Raw genomic sequence first — 16811 nt, forward strand, 5'->3', positions numbered from 1 at the left:
AAGATTATCCAGTTGAGGAGTAACATTATGAATTTTAGACAATTGGATAATGAACACGTTGCTCAAGCTTGGGAACGTATGAAATCTCTTGTTAAGAATTGCCCTACACGTGGTTTGACTACTTGGATGGTTATCCAAACTTTCTATGCAGGATTGAACTTTACCTCACGGAATCTGTTAGACTCAACCGCGGGAGGAACCTTAATGTCAACTACACTTGGTGCTGCCACAAAGCTATTGGATTAGATGATGACAAATTATTCTCAATGGCATAGCGAGAGAGCTCCAACAGGTACGAAGGTAAACTCTGTTGAGGAGATCTCCTCCCTTAATGATAAGGTTGACATGATCATGACTCTACTTACTAAGCAAGCTCCTATTGATCCTCATGATGTTCCTTTAAATTCTTTGGTTGCTCAAGAAAGAGAGCAAGTTGATGTTAATTTTATCTTTAGGAACAACTTTAAGAGCAATGCTTATAGGAGTAATTTTGGTAGCAATCCTAGACCATTCCCATCCAACAATTATGGGAACAACAACAATTATCCTAGCACTAAAAACTGCACTTCTGAATTAGAGAGCATGCTTAAAGATTTTATCACTTCTCAAAAAGCCTTCAACAAGAGTGTAGAAGAGAAACTAGAAAAATTAGATAGTCTCTCTTCGAAGGTGGACAACATAGCTCATGATTTAGAGATGCTTAAAATTAGAACTTCCCCCTTGAGGAAAGGAAGACCACACCCATGAATGCTATCCAAGTCCAAATTAATGAGAACATAAGAATGCTAGACAGACCTAAGCATAGATGTGCTAGATAAAAATACGTGGAAGAGGGAATTAAGAGCCTTCCTACACACACTACCATTGCTACTATACAAGTTGTTGAGGAAATCAAAACTTTTAGCACCCATCGCACCCCGTAGTCCCAATGGACCTATTAATGGTGATGCTGATACCTCAACTATAGGACAAGAAGGTCCTTTGAATTTAGAGACTACCAAAAGAATTAGCTTATATGACATCACTATCACTCTAATTAATGGTAGTAACCTTGATTTTGACAATTATAGTCTTTCCGAAGTGATCACCTTTTTGCAAAGAATGGCTAAAGACCCCCACACTAGTACACTCAATATTGCCTTCACCGAGCATATTACCAATGCTCTTATCAAAGCTAGGGAGGATAAGCTCAAGCTAGAGACTTCTATTACTAGAAAACTAGAAGATGGTTGGGATCCTATGGTCAAAATAAAATTGAATAATATGTCTTGCTTTGCTTTGTGTGATGTTGGAGCTAGTGCCTCCGTTATGCCCAAAAGAATGTATGATATGCTTGATTTGAAACCTTATGATCAATGTTCTTTTGGTGTTCGTCTTGTTGATTCTTCCATAAAGAAACATTTAGGGAGAATTGATGATGTGCTTATTATTTTCAATGATAATTATGTGCTCGTTGATTTTCTTATTATGGACATTGAATGTGATGCTTCATGTCCAATTATTTTGGGACGCCCTTTTCTCCGCACCGTTGGTGCTATCATTGACATGAAATAGGGAATTATTAAATTCCAATTCCCCCTTAAAAAGGGAATGGAACACTTCCCCAGAAAGAAGATTAAGTTGCCTTATGAGTCTGTTACTCGAGCAAGTTATTCTTTTGGAGTTGATAACACTTGATCTTCTTGCATCAGGCCTAGCTCAAAGGCATAAAAGAAAGCGCTTGTTGAGAAGGCAAACCAATTTGTTTTTACTTTCTGTTTTAGTGGTATTGATGCTTGTTACTAATCTAGCAACGTCATTGTATCTTTATTTTTAAGCTTTGTGCCAAGTTATAGCCTCCGATTGCAAGAAAGTTCAAAAACTGTGACATGCTCTCTAGAAACAGATTTTGACCGCTTGACGGAAAAATTCGCCAAAAATCACTAGATTATCTTTTTGATCTGAATTGTTTTGAAAGCATTCTCTATATAATTTACTTTCTGGCATTTGTTCTGAGTTTTTTGATTTGGGTTGCAGAAGTGCCCCGAATAAATTATATACTACCTGATGTTCTCTATTTCACAGATTCTGCCATGTTTTGCGTTTTCATTGTTTTGCAAATCCTAAGCTTACTTTTTATTTGCAAAAACCTTTTGTATATCATGAGAAGCAGTACATTTTCATGAAAATCTTTATTTCAAGTAGGTAATGAATTATTTTATTAAGGGTACTAACCACTCTAATCAGCTTATGATGAGTTTCGTATGAAGGGAGTTTTCAAGTATGCGATGGGAGATGATGAAAGAAGATACAGGAGTGTCAAGCGCTCAAGCTTGGAGATGCCCCCATGCACCCCAAGAAATATTCAAGGAGACTCAAGCATCTAAGCTTGGGGATGCCCCCGTGAATCCCCTTCTCTATCAGCAATCATCAGTTTGTCCATCTCCATGCTATATTTTTATCACTTCATATGTTATGTGCTATGCTTGGAGTGTCCCGCTCTTTACTTTTTAGTTTGTTTTAGTTTTCCTTGCTGTACATAACAATTCGGAACCTATCCTACCTTGTTTGGGAGAGAGACACGCTCCATTCAACTCTAGAACACAACATAGGTTTTCATGCTTATCTTTTTGTGTGTTCTTCATCTTTCCATAGCTACTGTCATGCTTAGCTCTTAGTTTTCATGCTTATATTTTAAGAGCTTTTATTTATGTTTCTTTTGGAACTCTCTTGAGTTATCACGCTTATCTTGTTTAGAGAGTTGGCTCGTTGCACTGAGTTATGTGTCCTGCATGAGTAGGTAATTAAGATTGCTATTTAAGTATAGTAGTAACTTGCAATAGTTTTGAGGTATTGATTTGAGTAATGTTTGGGCTATTGGTTCTAAGAGCTTGAGCCTATTAGTGATAGGTGTCGTATTTTGGGAAATCTGTGTGTTTTTAAAAAACGAAAAACTAGTTGAGAACTCTAGCTACTAAATTGAGCGCTAACTTCTCGAGGGGTTGGAATATATAGAGTACCCTCACGTTAACATGAGTTGAGGATGCGCAAGGATAACCAAACCCCCAAACACTCCTCCTCGGGGTACTTGTCTCTTTGTGAATTCCCTAACTAGATAGAGAGTTACCGATAATAAGTGTGTGAGTTCTTGAGACTAATGTGAGTATTTGATTGTTGGCATTTCCACCGTCCATATTTTGCTAGCCTCTTCGGTACCGTGCATTGCCCTTTCTCACATTGAGAGCTGGTGCAAACTCCGCCAGTGCATCCAAACCCATGACATGATATGCTCTGTCATACATAAGCCTCATTATATCTTTCCTCAAAAAAGCCACCATACCTACCTATTAAGGCATTTCCATAGCCTTTCCGAGATACATTGCCATGCAACATCCACCATCTCATGACTTGATCTTCATGTCATACATGCTTTTGCTTGATCGTAGATCCGCATGATAATTGGTCCTTTCCCCAATTATTGATACATGACGCGCTAGTATCATTGCATATCCTGCTACACTAGCAGAGGAATACATTTGCATACATCATGATAGTTTTTTTACTTGTATTTATGTTGAGTACTTCTTATAAAGCGTGATGATCTTATTTTTATTCATGTAAATCATAGAGTGTTGCCCTTAAGTGAGGAAAAGATCCCAAAGAGGACAAACAAAAGATCCCAAAGAGGACAAATGAGAGACAAAAAGGAAGAGCCAAAGTGTCCACAAAAAATAGAGAAATAGAGAAGGGGGCAACACTAGTATTCCTTTTGAAAGATCCACACTCGTACTCCATTGCTATATTGGTACTACTTAGAGATTATCATTCATGCATAACTATGTGGGGACCCTTACACTATAGAACTTGGTTTGCATATTCCAATGATGAGCCTCCTCAAATGAGCTCTAGGTCTTCATGAGAAAACAAGTTGGATGCACCCCCACTAGTTCCACTTGAGAGCTTACCTTAGCTCATATCTGCATTCGTTACATGGCAATCCCAACTCCTCACATCATATCTATCATTTGGCTTTCTCTCGCCTATGGTAGTCCTCATTGATGTGAGCCTTTCATACCTTTTTGTATTCCTTCCCCATCATTATTCTATTTGCCATCCTAAGTGCCAACATATCTTGCTTACGCTCATCCATTGCATGAGTGCTCAAAGTCGAAAGGGAGAGGATCATTTTGACTTGTGCCTGACTAGTGGTCTGGGGATGAGTCAAAATAAGATTCCGAAGGAGACTAAGTGTGAATTTTAGTAGATTGAGTTTTCAATTAAACATATATATTTTATAATCTCAACCCATCTTCCACTTCTTCCATGCAAACAACATTTGGAGACATTCGAGTCACGGACAACGAGAGCTCTTGCACCTTTATGTTCTTACTTTGCTAAACTCAATACTAGATATAAACTCTAGCTTGTTATTGCCTTGACTTGAATTGCATATCTTACTTGCTTTACTTTGAAGTTCTTATATGTGTGTTAGCATGTCACCACAGAAATTGTTGTGTTATCCTTTATCTACTCGAGGACGAGCAGAAATTAAGCTTGGGGATGTTGATACGTCCCAAACGTATCTATAATTTCTGCTTGTTCCATGATCTTTTGGGTGACATTGTTATATATTTTGCTACACTTTTATATAATTTTACACATATTTGGAGTAACCTACTAACTCAGTGCACCCAGTGCCAGTTTCTGTCTACTGATGTCTAATTTGCAGGGGCTTTTACCCAATTTTCCGAAGCCCAAAAAATTCCAGGAAAAATATATAAAAAATCAGTGTAACGGAAGCTTCCAGATCACGGAAGATGGGCCAGAGGGGGGCCAGGGGCCGTCCAGGTGACCTCCTGGCGTGACCAACCCCCTGGTCGCGCCAGGAGGCCTCCTGGGTGGGCCCCACCTCCTCCGGTGCCCTCCTTTGGCCTATATTTAGTCCTCCGAGAGGAAACCCTTCCACAACTTCCAGAATCGCGAATTTCTCCATCGTTCCGCCGACGCAGCGCTTCCGAGATTTTGAGCATCAGGAGACCTCTTCCTGACACCCTCCCGGAGGGAGGATTGACCTCCGGGAGCTTCTCCACTGTCATGGACACTTCCCGGACATGACGTGAGTAGTCCTCCTTAGACCATGGGTCCATGACCACTAGCTATGTGATGTCTTCTCTCCAATCTTGTGCTTCAATTGTTAGTCCTTGTGAGCTACCCTACATGATCAAGGCATCTATGTAATTCTCTTGCTATTGCTATGCTCGGTTTGTTGGGATCCGATGGATTATAAGATTATGTTCAGATTCTTATAAGTTATATATTTGATATCCTTTTATATTATGTTCCTTAGTGATTCATGCATGTTCTCTGTTGTTGTTTATTGCTTTGGCCGAGTAGTAGATTGTAACTCTAAGAGGGAGCGTTATGCATGATTGTGGGTTCATGCCCCTCGATGTCTAGCTTGAGTGACAGAAACATGAGACTAGGGGATGTGCTGTTGCCACCAGGGAGAAAACAACAGTGCTTGTGACCACGGTTGCAAGGATTGTTTACCTTACGCATAGTTCGTTAATGCAGTTGTCCATTGCTTTGAGTTTACACTTTGGGTGGGGCGTGCAACTTAACACCGGGGAGATGTTCTGGATAGATATCTCAAGGTGGATGATTAGTAAGTAGATGCTGATGAATAAACGGTCTACTTGTCTTGGCGTACTGCCCATTACTATTGAACCTCTAACTATCAAGTACCATAATTAGCATTGCGGTGCGTTCATAATTCTTTCAATTGCCCAACTGTGATTTGTTTACCCAAGCATAGTTCTTTATCGTCTTTTGGAAGAGAGACATCACTAGTGAACATCATGTGACTCCGGTCCATATCACCATCATTGTTTACACCTCCATTATTTACCGCTTTCGTTTACTTTTCCGTTGCAACCACTATTACTATTCCCGCTTGTGTTTTGACCCTTTGCAAAATACAGGGTTGGAGAGATTGACAATGTCTCTGTACTCGTTGGGAGAAAAGTTATTTGTTGTGTGTGCAGGTCCATGTCTTCTGCTTGCGCCAGGGTGGGAGACACCTACTTGTTGATCCTAGGAGTCTTCCTGGTTCGATAAACCTTACAGTCTCTGTGTGAGGGAAAACTTGCTGCTGACTACATCTCAACCTTCCACTTGGGGTAACCAACGAGGTGTGAGAATTATATACATCATCTCGTCATCTAGGAGTAACCTCTATAAAGGTGTTTTCATCAAAAATACGGTTACCCCGAAACACATATATCATCATATAGTCCTCATTGTATAAAATTTCATCTATCGCCGGATTTTCATGACTCATATTATAATGATGAAAGATGTCTCGAGCTTCCCGCACTATATAGTCAAATTCATGCATAAGGATGAGAGTGGCTATTTTCTTAGCGTTAGGGTCTTTTATGACCACCAACTCATAGAAAAGCCTTCGCAAAGTGGGATTAGTGTGCATAAATATGCTTTCAAGTTTAAGGACAAGAGCGGAAATAGCATCGGCGTAACCTTGAGTTCTTTTAAGTATTGGAATATCCTTTAAAGCATAAGTACTTATACAGTGAAAGAATTCTTGGATAATGATTTTCCCTATAATATTTCCCTTCCCCACAACAAAAACTTTTATGTTTCGCCGTGGGAGAGTTTCCTCTTTTCGGTTTTTTCCTCCATCATCTTTCTCTATTATAAAGTCAAACGTCATGGCAATTTCAAGCGAGCAACTAACAAACAAAATAGGCCAACTAGCAAAGATAAATATTTTTCTATTTTTGATTTTTATGAAGCAAGCAAAATACAGCATCAAATAAAAATAAGAACAAGTGAATGATAATTTGTGTGAAGGTACTTGATAGTAGGTTGATGACATTCCCCGGCAATGGCGCCAGAAATCCTTCTTGATACTTGTGATATGCGTTTGTTTTTTCGTGAAGAGAAATGGGTGATGCAGCACAATATAATAAGTATTTCCCTCAGTGAGAACCAAGGTTATGGAACCAATAGGAGTAACACGCAACCCCCGTCTTCAACGACTGCACGCAAAGAAAAAAAAACTCGCACCCAAGGCGGGAAAGAGGGTTGTCAATCCCCTTGGACTCATTATTTGCAAGCAAGTAAAGTGTGTAGATGATAGTTGATAATTATAAAATAAATAAAAAAGTAAATAAAGTCAGCAAGGTAAATGTAGCGTTTGTAAATATATTAGTGAATAGACCCTGGGGCCATAGTTTTTCCTAGTGGCATCTCTCATAAATAAGCATACGGTGGGTAAACAATTACTATTTGCGCAATTGATAGAAAAGCGCATAGTTATTTGATATTCACTTCTACGATCATGTGTATATTGACATCACGTCTATAAGAAAATAGTCCTACTCCCGCCTGCACCTATTACTATTACTCCACCCATCGACCGCTATCCATCATGCATCTAGAGTTTTAAGTAAAACCAAGTTATGCTTGGAGAACAATGACATGATGTACAGAAAGAGAACTCAATCAATATGAATTAACCCCCATCATTTTATATTAGTGGAAACAATACAAAGACGTGTCTTGTCCCCTACTATGTCACTGGGGTATACAGCACCGCTAGATTGAACCCACTACAACACACACCTCCCACTAAAGAAATATTAATCAAGTTGGCAAAACTAAATCAATAGATCACACAGATTTACAAAGCTATAATAACCATGCAAGTAAGAATCAAATATAGAATTCATAGAAGACTCAAACCTTTTATCATGAATAATTTTAACATAAACCCACAATTCATCGGATCCCAATAAATGCACCGCACAAAATAATTACATCTGATAGCTCAAATAGAAGATGCGATGATCATTGTATTGAAGATCAAGAGAGAGAGAGAGAGAGAGAGAGAGATAGCCATATTGCTACAAATTATGGACCCATAGGTCGGTGGTGAACTACTCACACATCACCATGGGAGAAGCAAGGATTATGTAGAGGCCCTCTATGATCGATCCCCCTCCGATAAGGCGCTGGAAAAGGGATCTAGATGGGCACATGATACGTCCCCAACGTATCTATAATTTCTACTTGTTCCATGATCTTTTGGGTGACATTGTTACATGTTTTGCTACACTTTTATATCATTTTACACATATTTCGACTAACCTACTAACTCAGTGCACCCAGTGCCAGTTTCTATCTGTTGATGTCTTTTCTGCAGGGGCTTTTACCCAATTTTCCGAAGCCCGAAAAAATCCAGAAAAATATATATAAAAACTCAACGAAACAGAAGCTTCGGGATCACCGAAGGGCGGGCAGAAGGGGGCCAGGGGCCTCCCAGGCGGCCTGATGGCGCGGCCTGGCCCTAGGACGCGCCAGGAGGTCGCTTGGGTGGCCCCCACCTTTTCTGGTGCCCTCCTTTGCCCTATATTTAGTGTTCTATGAGGAAACCCTCGCAGACTATCTGGACTCGCGAATTTCTCCATCGTTCCGCCGCCGCGGCGCTTCCGAGATCAGGAGCGTCATGACACCTCTTCCCGGCACCCTGCCGGAGGGAGGATTGACCTCCGGGAGCTTCTCCACCACCATGGACGTCTCCCAGATGTGCTGTGAGTAGTTTCCATTGGACCATGAGTCCATGACCAGTAGATATGTGATGTCTTCTCTCCAATCTTGTGCTTCAATGGTTAGTCCTTTTGAGCTACCCTACATGATCAAGGCATCTATGAAATTCGCTTGCTATTGCTGTACTATTTTGTTGGGATCCGATGGATTATGAGATTATATTCAGATTGTTATGAGTTATATATTTGATTATCCTTTTATATTATTTTCCTTAGTGGCTCTTGCATGTTTCTGTTGCTTTTTATTGCTTTGGCCAAGTAGTAGATCGTAACTCCAAGAGGGAGCGTTATGCATGATTGTGGGTTCGGGCCCCTCGACGTCTAGCTTGAGTGACAGAAACATGAGACTAGGGGATGTGCTTGTTGCCACGAGAGAGAAAACATCGGTGCTTGTCATCGAGGTTTCAAGGACTGTTTACCTTACGCATAGTTCGTTAATGCAGTTGTCCGTTGCTTTGAGTTTACACTTTGGGTGGGGCTTGCAACTTAATACCGGAGAGATGTTCTGGATAGATATCTCAAGGTGGATGATTAGTAAGTATATGCTGATGAATAAACGGTCTACTTGTCTCGGCGTATTGCCCATTACTATTGAACCTCTAACTATCAAGGAACATAATTAGCATTGCGGTGCGATCATAATTCTATCAATTGCCCAACTGTGATTTGGTTACCCTAGCATAGTTGTTTATCGTCTTTTAGGAGAGAGACATCACTAGTGAACATCATCCATCGATGATGGCTACAAAGCCTGGCTTGGGTGCATCACTGAGCCCGTCAATGCTGCGCTATGGCTAAGCACCCTTTCGCTCCATGCCCGCTCCGCCGCCGCGCACCGACCTGCCTGGGCACGACGCTCGTCGTCCACCCCCCGTCCATGACGCGGACGAACGGCGCCCTGCGGCGCACACTCAAGAGGCGTCCTCATCGTTCGGCAACAACAGGTGCCAGATCATCTGCCACCCCCCGCGGACACGCGTGTCATCCTCGAGAAAGCACCCAACCATCAGGATTGCATTCTCCATGATGCTGCCGCGGATGGGCACCAGAACTGCGCGACCCTTGATGGATGCATCATCACCACTGGGAGCTACTTAGCCCTCGCTCCTGAGCTGCGCCACATGGTGTGGCCTGAAAAGTTCAAGCCAGATCTCCATGCTCAATACGACACCAGCGCCAACCCCATGGAGTTCCTCCTTCTATACACCATGAGCGTTCAGGCTGCGGGGGGATGACCAGGTCATGGCGAACTGGTTCCCCATGGCCCTCAAGGGCATTGTGCGTTCATGGGAGGACCTCCGCAAGTAGTTCCTCGGAAATTTCACGGGCACAAGCGACCGTCCCCTCACGCTCAATGATCCACGGGCAGTGCGCCAGCGCCCTGATGAGCTGATACGTCCCAAACGTATCTATATTTTCTGCTTGCTCCATGATATTTTGGGTGACATTGTTATATGTTTTTCTACACTTTTATATATTTTTACACAAATTTGGACTAACCTACTAACTCAGTGCACCCAGTGCCAGTTTCTGTGTGTTGATGTCTTTTTTGCACGGGCCTTTACCCAATTTTCCGGAGACCCAAAAATCCCGAGAAAAATATATAAAAATCAGCGTCACGGAAGTTTCCAGATCACCAAAGATGGGGCCAGGGCCTGTCAAGGCGACCTCCCGGCGCGGCCTGGCCCCTGGCCGCGCCCAGAGCCCCCCTGGGTGGGTCCCACCTCTTCTGACGCCCTCCTTTGGCCTATATTTACTCCTCCACGAGGAAACCCTTCCATAACATCCAGAATCATGAATTTCTCCATCGTTCCGCCGCCGCAGCGCTTCCGAGATCGGGAGCGTCAGGAGACCTCTTCCCGGCACCCTCCCGGAGGGAGGATTGACCTCTGGGAGCTTCTCCACCTCCATGGATGCTTCCCAGACGTGTCGTGTGTAGTCCATGTCCAGTAGCTATGTGATGTCTTCTCTCCAATCTTGTGCTTCAATGGTTAGTCCATGTGAGTTGCCTACATGTTCATGGCATCTATGTAATTTCTCTGCTATTGCTATGCTCGGTTTGTTGGGATCCGATGGATTACGATATTATGTTCAGATTGTTATGAGTTATATATTTGATTATATTTTTATATTATGTTCTTTAGTGATTCATGCATGTTCTCCGTTGCTTTGTATTGCTTTGGCCGAGTAGTAGATTGTAACACCAAGAGGGAGCGTTATGCATGATTGTGGGTTCATGACCCCTGATGTCTAGCTTGAGTGATAGAAACATGAGACTAGGGGATGTGTTGTTGCCACCACGGAGAAAACAACGGTGCTTGTGACCACGGTTGCAAGTATTGTTTACCTTACGCATAGTTTGTTAATGCAGTTGTCCGTTGCTTTGAGTTTACACTTAGGATGGGGCTCCCAACTTAATACCAGCGAGATGTTCTGGATAGATATCTAAAGGTGGATGATTAGTAAGTAGATGCTAATGATTAAACGGTCTACTCGTCTTGGCGTACTGCCCAATACTATTGAGCCTCTAACTTTCAAGTATCATAATTAGCATTGCGGTGCATTTATAATTTTTTCAATTGCCTAGCTATAATTTGTTTACCCAAGCATAGTTGTTTTCATCTTTTGGGAGAGAGACATCACTAGTGAACATCATGTGACTCCGATCCATATCACCACCATTGCTTACAGCTCCATCATTTAATGCTCTCATTTTCCTTTTTCGTTGCAATCACTATCACTATTCTTGCTTGTGTTTTGATCCTTTGCAAACTACAAGGCCGGAGAGATTGACAACCTCTCTGTAAACATTGGGAGCAAAGTTATTTGTGTGTGTGCAGGTCCACGTCTTCTGCTAGCGCCAGGGCAGGGGACACCTACTTGTTGATCTTCGGAGTCCTCCTGGTTCGATAACCTTAATTACAGTCTCCGTGTAAGGGAAAACTTGCTACTGACTACATCTCAACCTTCCACTTGGGGTAACCAACGAGGAGCGAGAAGTATATTCATCATCTCGTCATCAAGCAAGTTTTTTGGCGCCATTGTGGGGGACTCCAGTCTTCAAGATAGGGGAGTTGCACGCTATCTTTTACCTTTGCTTTTTAGTCTTGCTAGTTTGCTTTCTAGTTTTTGCTTTAGAGTGTTATACTAGAAACCACAAAAAAATAGTTGCTTTGTTCTTGCTTGTTGCTTCTACTATGGGTTCCACTGAGAACACCAAGTTGTGTGACTTCACTAGTCACAACAACAATGATTTTACCTTCTCTTCTATTGCTCCAATTGCCACTGAGGTTATTTATAAAAGTAATAGACCTTGTGACTATGTTAGTCATTATGGAGAATTATGCCCTTGCAATGGTCTCCCCGTAAGGAAACATGATCTTTGGTTTGAAGCTGCTCCTAAACGTCCCCAAACTTGGGAAGACATCCAAACTCTTATAATAGAGAGCAAATCAAATATAGAGGATGACACTACAATTCTACTTAATAGCGAGAATATTGATTTTGGCAGTTGTAATATTTCCGAAGTTATCACCTTTTTGCAAAGAATGACTAAAGACCCCCACACTAGTACACTCAATATTGCCTTCACCGAGCATATTACCAATGCTCTTATCAAAGCTAAGGAGGAGAAGCTCAAGCTAGAGCCTTCTATTCCTAGAAAACTAGAAGATGGTTGGGATCCTATGGTCAAGATTAAATTTTATAATATCTCTTGCTTTGCTTTATGTGATGTTGGAGCTAGTGCCTCCGTTATGCCCAAAAGAATGTATGATATGCTTGATTTGAAACCTTTTGATCCATGTTCTTTTGGTGTTCGTCTTGCTGATTCTTCCATAAAGAAACCTTTAGGGAAAATTTATGATGTTCCTACTATTGTCACTGATGATTATGTGCCCATTGATTTTCTTATTATGGACATTGAGTGTGATCCTTCATGTCCAATTATTTTGGGACGTCCTTTTCTCCACACCGTTGGTGCTATCATTGACATGAAATAAGGAACCATTAGATTCAATTTCCCCTTAAAAAGGGAATGGAACACTTCCCTCGAAAGAAGATTAAGTTACCTTATGAGTCCGATATTCGGGCAAGTTATTCTTATGGAGTTGATAACACTTGATCGTTTTGCATCATGCCTAGCTCAAAGGCATAAAAGAAAGCGGTTGTTGGGAGGCAACCCAATTTATTTTTAATTTCAGTTTTAGTGGTCTTGATGCTTGTTACTACTGTATCAACATCATTGTATCTTTATTTTCAAGCTTTGTGCCAAGTTTTAGCCTCCAATTGCAAGAAAGTTCAAAAGTTGTGACATGTTGTCCAAACACAGATTTTGTCTGCTTGACGGAAAAATTCGCCAAAAATCACCAGATCATCTTTTTGATCTGAATTTTTTTGATAGCATGATCTATATAATTGTATTTCTGGCATCTGTTTTGAGTTTTTTGATTTGAGTTGCAGAAGTGCCCCCAAAAAATTATTTAGTACCTACTGTTCTGTTTTTCATAGGTTCTGCCACGTTTTGCGTTTTCATCATTTTGAAAATCTTAAGCTTCTTTTCCTTTGCAAAAACCTTTTAGTAATCATGACAAACAGTAGTTTTTCATGAAAATCTTTATTTCCAGTAGGTAATGAATTATTTTATCATGGGTACTAACCACTCTAATCAGCTTATGATGAGTTTCGTATGAAGGGAGTTTTCAAGTATGCGATTGAAGATGATGAAAGAAGATCCAGGAGTGTCAAGCGCTCAAGCTTGGGGATGCCTGATACATCTCCGTCGTATCTACTTTTCCGAACTCTTTTGCCCGTGTTTTGGACTCTAATTTGCATGATTTGACTGGAACTAACCCGGACTGACGCTGTTTTCAGTAGAATTGCCATGGTGTTGTTTTTGCGTAGAAATAAAAGTTCTGGGAATGACCTGGAAATCTACGAGGAATTTTTGTGGAATATATAAAAAATACTAGCGCAAGAATCAACTGGAGGGACGGAGCCAGGAGCTCACAAGCCCACCAGCCCCCCCTGGCCGGGGCTGGCAGGCTTGTGAGCCCCTCGGAGCTCCGCCGCCCCCAATTCCGGCTCTATATAACCTCTTTCGTCCGTCAAAAAAATCAAGGAGAAGAGTTCATCGCGTTTTACGATACGGAGGCGCCGCCACCTCCTGTTCTTCCTCTGGAGGGCAGATCTGGAGCCCGTTTTGGGCTCCGGAGAGGGGAGATCGTCGCCATCGTCATCATCAACCTTCCTTCATCGCCAATTCCATGATGCTCTTCACCGTTCGTGAGTAATCTCATCGTAGGCTTGCTGGACGGTGATGAGTTGGATGAGATCTATCATGTAATCGAGTTAGTTTTGACGGGGATTGATCCCTAGTATCCACTATGTTTTGAGATTAATGTTGCTACTACTTTGCCATGCTTAATGCTTGTCACTAGGGCCCGAGTGCCATGATTTCAGATCTGAACCTATTATGTTGTCGCCAATATATGTGTGTTTTAGATCCTATCTTGCAAGTTGTAGTCACCTACTATGTGTTATGACCCGGCAACCCCGGAGTGACAATAGCCGGAACCACTCCCGGAGATGACCATAGTATGAGGAGTTCATGTATTCACCAAGTGTTAATGCGTTGGTCCGGTTCTTTATTAAAAGGAGAACCTTAATATCCCGTAGTTTCCATTAGGACCCCGCTGCCACGGGAGGGAGGGACAATAGATGTCATGCAAGTTCTTTTCCCTAAGCACGTATGACTACATACGGAATACATGCCTACATTAGATTGACGAACGGGAGCTAGTTACATATCTCTCCATGTTATAGATGTTACATGATGAATCACATCCGGCATAATCATCCATCACCGATCCAATGCCTACGAGTTTTTCCTACTGGTCCTTTCTACGTTACTTTGCCGCTACTGCTGTCACTGCTGCTACTGTTACTCTATTGCTACTGCTGTTACTTTGCTGCTACTGGTTACTATTGCTACTGCTGCTATCATACTACCTTGCTATTGATACTTTGCCGCACACACTAAATCTTTCAGGTGTGGTTGAATTGACAACTCAACTGCTAATACTTGAGAATATTCTTTCGCTTCCCCTTGAGTCGAATCAATAAATTTAGGTTGAATACTCTACCCTCGAAAACTGTTGCTATCCCCTATACTTGTGGGTTATCAATGCCCCCATGCACCCCAAGAAATATTTAAGGAGACTCAAGCGTCTAAGATTGGGGATGCTCCCGTGCATCCCCTTCTCTATCAACAATCATCAGTTTGTCTATCTCCATGCTATATTTTTATCACTTCATATGTTATGTGCTATGCTTGGAGCGTCCCCGCTTTTTACTTTTTAGTTTGTTTTAGTTTTGCTTGCTGTTCATAACAAGTTGGAACCTAGCCTACCTTGTTTGGGAGAGAGACACGCTCCATTCAACTCTAGAACACAACATAATTTTCATGCTTATCTTTTATGTGTGTTCTTTATCTTTACATGGCTACTGTCATGCTTATCTCTTAGTTTTCATGATATATCTTTTTAAGAGCTTTTACTTAGGTTGCTTTTGGAACTCCCTTGAGTTATCATGCTTATATTATTTAGAGAGTTGGCTCGTTGCACTGAGTTGTGTGTCTTGCATGAGTAAGTAATTGAGGTTGCTATTTAAGTATAGTAGTAACTTGTAATAGTTTTGAGGTATTGATTTGAGTAATGTTTCGACTATTGCTGCCAAGAGCTTGAGCCTATTAGTGATAGGTGTCGTATTTTGGGAAATCCGTGTGTTCTTCAAAAACTAAAATTAGTTGAGAACTCTAGCTACTAAATTGATCGCTAACGTGTGGAGGGGTTGGAATATATAGAGTACCCTCACGTTACCATGAGTCGAGGATGCACAAGGATAACCAAACCCCCAAACACTTCTCCTCGGGGTACTTGTCTCTTTGTGAATCTCCTAAATAGATAGAGAGTTGCCGATAATAAGTGTATGAGTTCTTCGGACTTATGTGAGTATTCGATTGTTGGCACTTCCACCATCCATATTTTGCAAGCCTCTTCAGTACCGTGCATTGCCCTTTCTCATCTGGAGAGTTGGAGAAAACTTCGCCGGTGCATCCAAACCCTTGGCATGATACGCTCTGTCATCTTAATCCTCATTATATCTTTCCTCAAAACAGCCACCATACCTACCTATTAAGGCATTTCCATAGCCTTTCCGAGATAAATTGCCATGCAACATCCACCATCTCATGACTTGATCTTCATGTCATACATGCTTTTGCTTGATCGAGGATCGGCATGCCAGTTGGGCCTTGCCCTTATTATTTCTACATGACGCGCTAGTTTCATTGCATATCCTGCTACACTGGCAGAGGCATACATTTGCATACATCATGATAGTTTTCACTTGTCTTTATATTGAGAACTTCTTATATAGTGTGATGATCTTATTTTTATTCTTGTAAAACATAGAGTGTTACCCTTAAGTGAGGAAAAGATCCCGAAGAGGACAAATTAGAAGATCCCAAAGAGGAAAAATGAGAGATGAAAATAAAGAGACAAAGAGGCCACAAAAAAATAAAAAATAGAGAAAAAGGAAAAGAAATAAAAAGAGAGAAGGGGGCAACACTGCTATTCCTTTTGAAAGATCCACACTCGTACTCCATTGCTATATTTGTACTCCATATAGATTATCATTCATGAATAACTATGTGGGGACCTTTACACTATAGAACTTGGCTTGCATATTCCAATGATAAGCCTCCTCAAATGAGCTATAGGTCTTCATGAGCAAGCAAGTTGGATGCACCCCCACTAGTTCCATTAGAGAGCTTACCTTAGCTCATATGTGCATCCGTTGCATGGCAATCCCTACTCCTCACATCATATCTATCATTTGGCTTTCTCTCGCCTATGGTTGTCCTCATTGATGTGAGCCTTTCACACCCTTTTTGTCTTCCTTTCCCATCATTATTCTATTTACAATCCTAAGTGCCAACGTATCTTGCGTACGCTCATCCATTGCATGGGTGCTCAAAGTCAAAAGGGAGAGGATCATTTTGACTTGTGCCTGACTAGTGGTCTCGGGATGAGCCAAAATAATATTTCTAAGGAGACCAAGTGTGAGGTTTAGTAGATTGAGTTCTCAATTAAAAATATATTTTATGCTCTAAACCCATCTCCCACTTCTTACACGCAAACACCA

This window comes from Hordeum vulgare, chromosome 3H, assembly GCF_904849725.1.
Source record: "Hordeum vulgare subsp. vulgare chromosome 3H, MorexV3_pseudomolecules_assembly, whole genome shotgun sequence".
NCBI lineage: Eukaryota > Viridiplantae > Streptophyta > Magnoliopsida > Poales > Poaceae > Hordeum > Hordeum vulgare.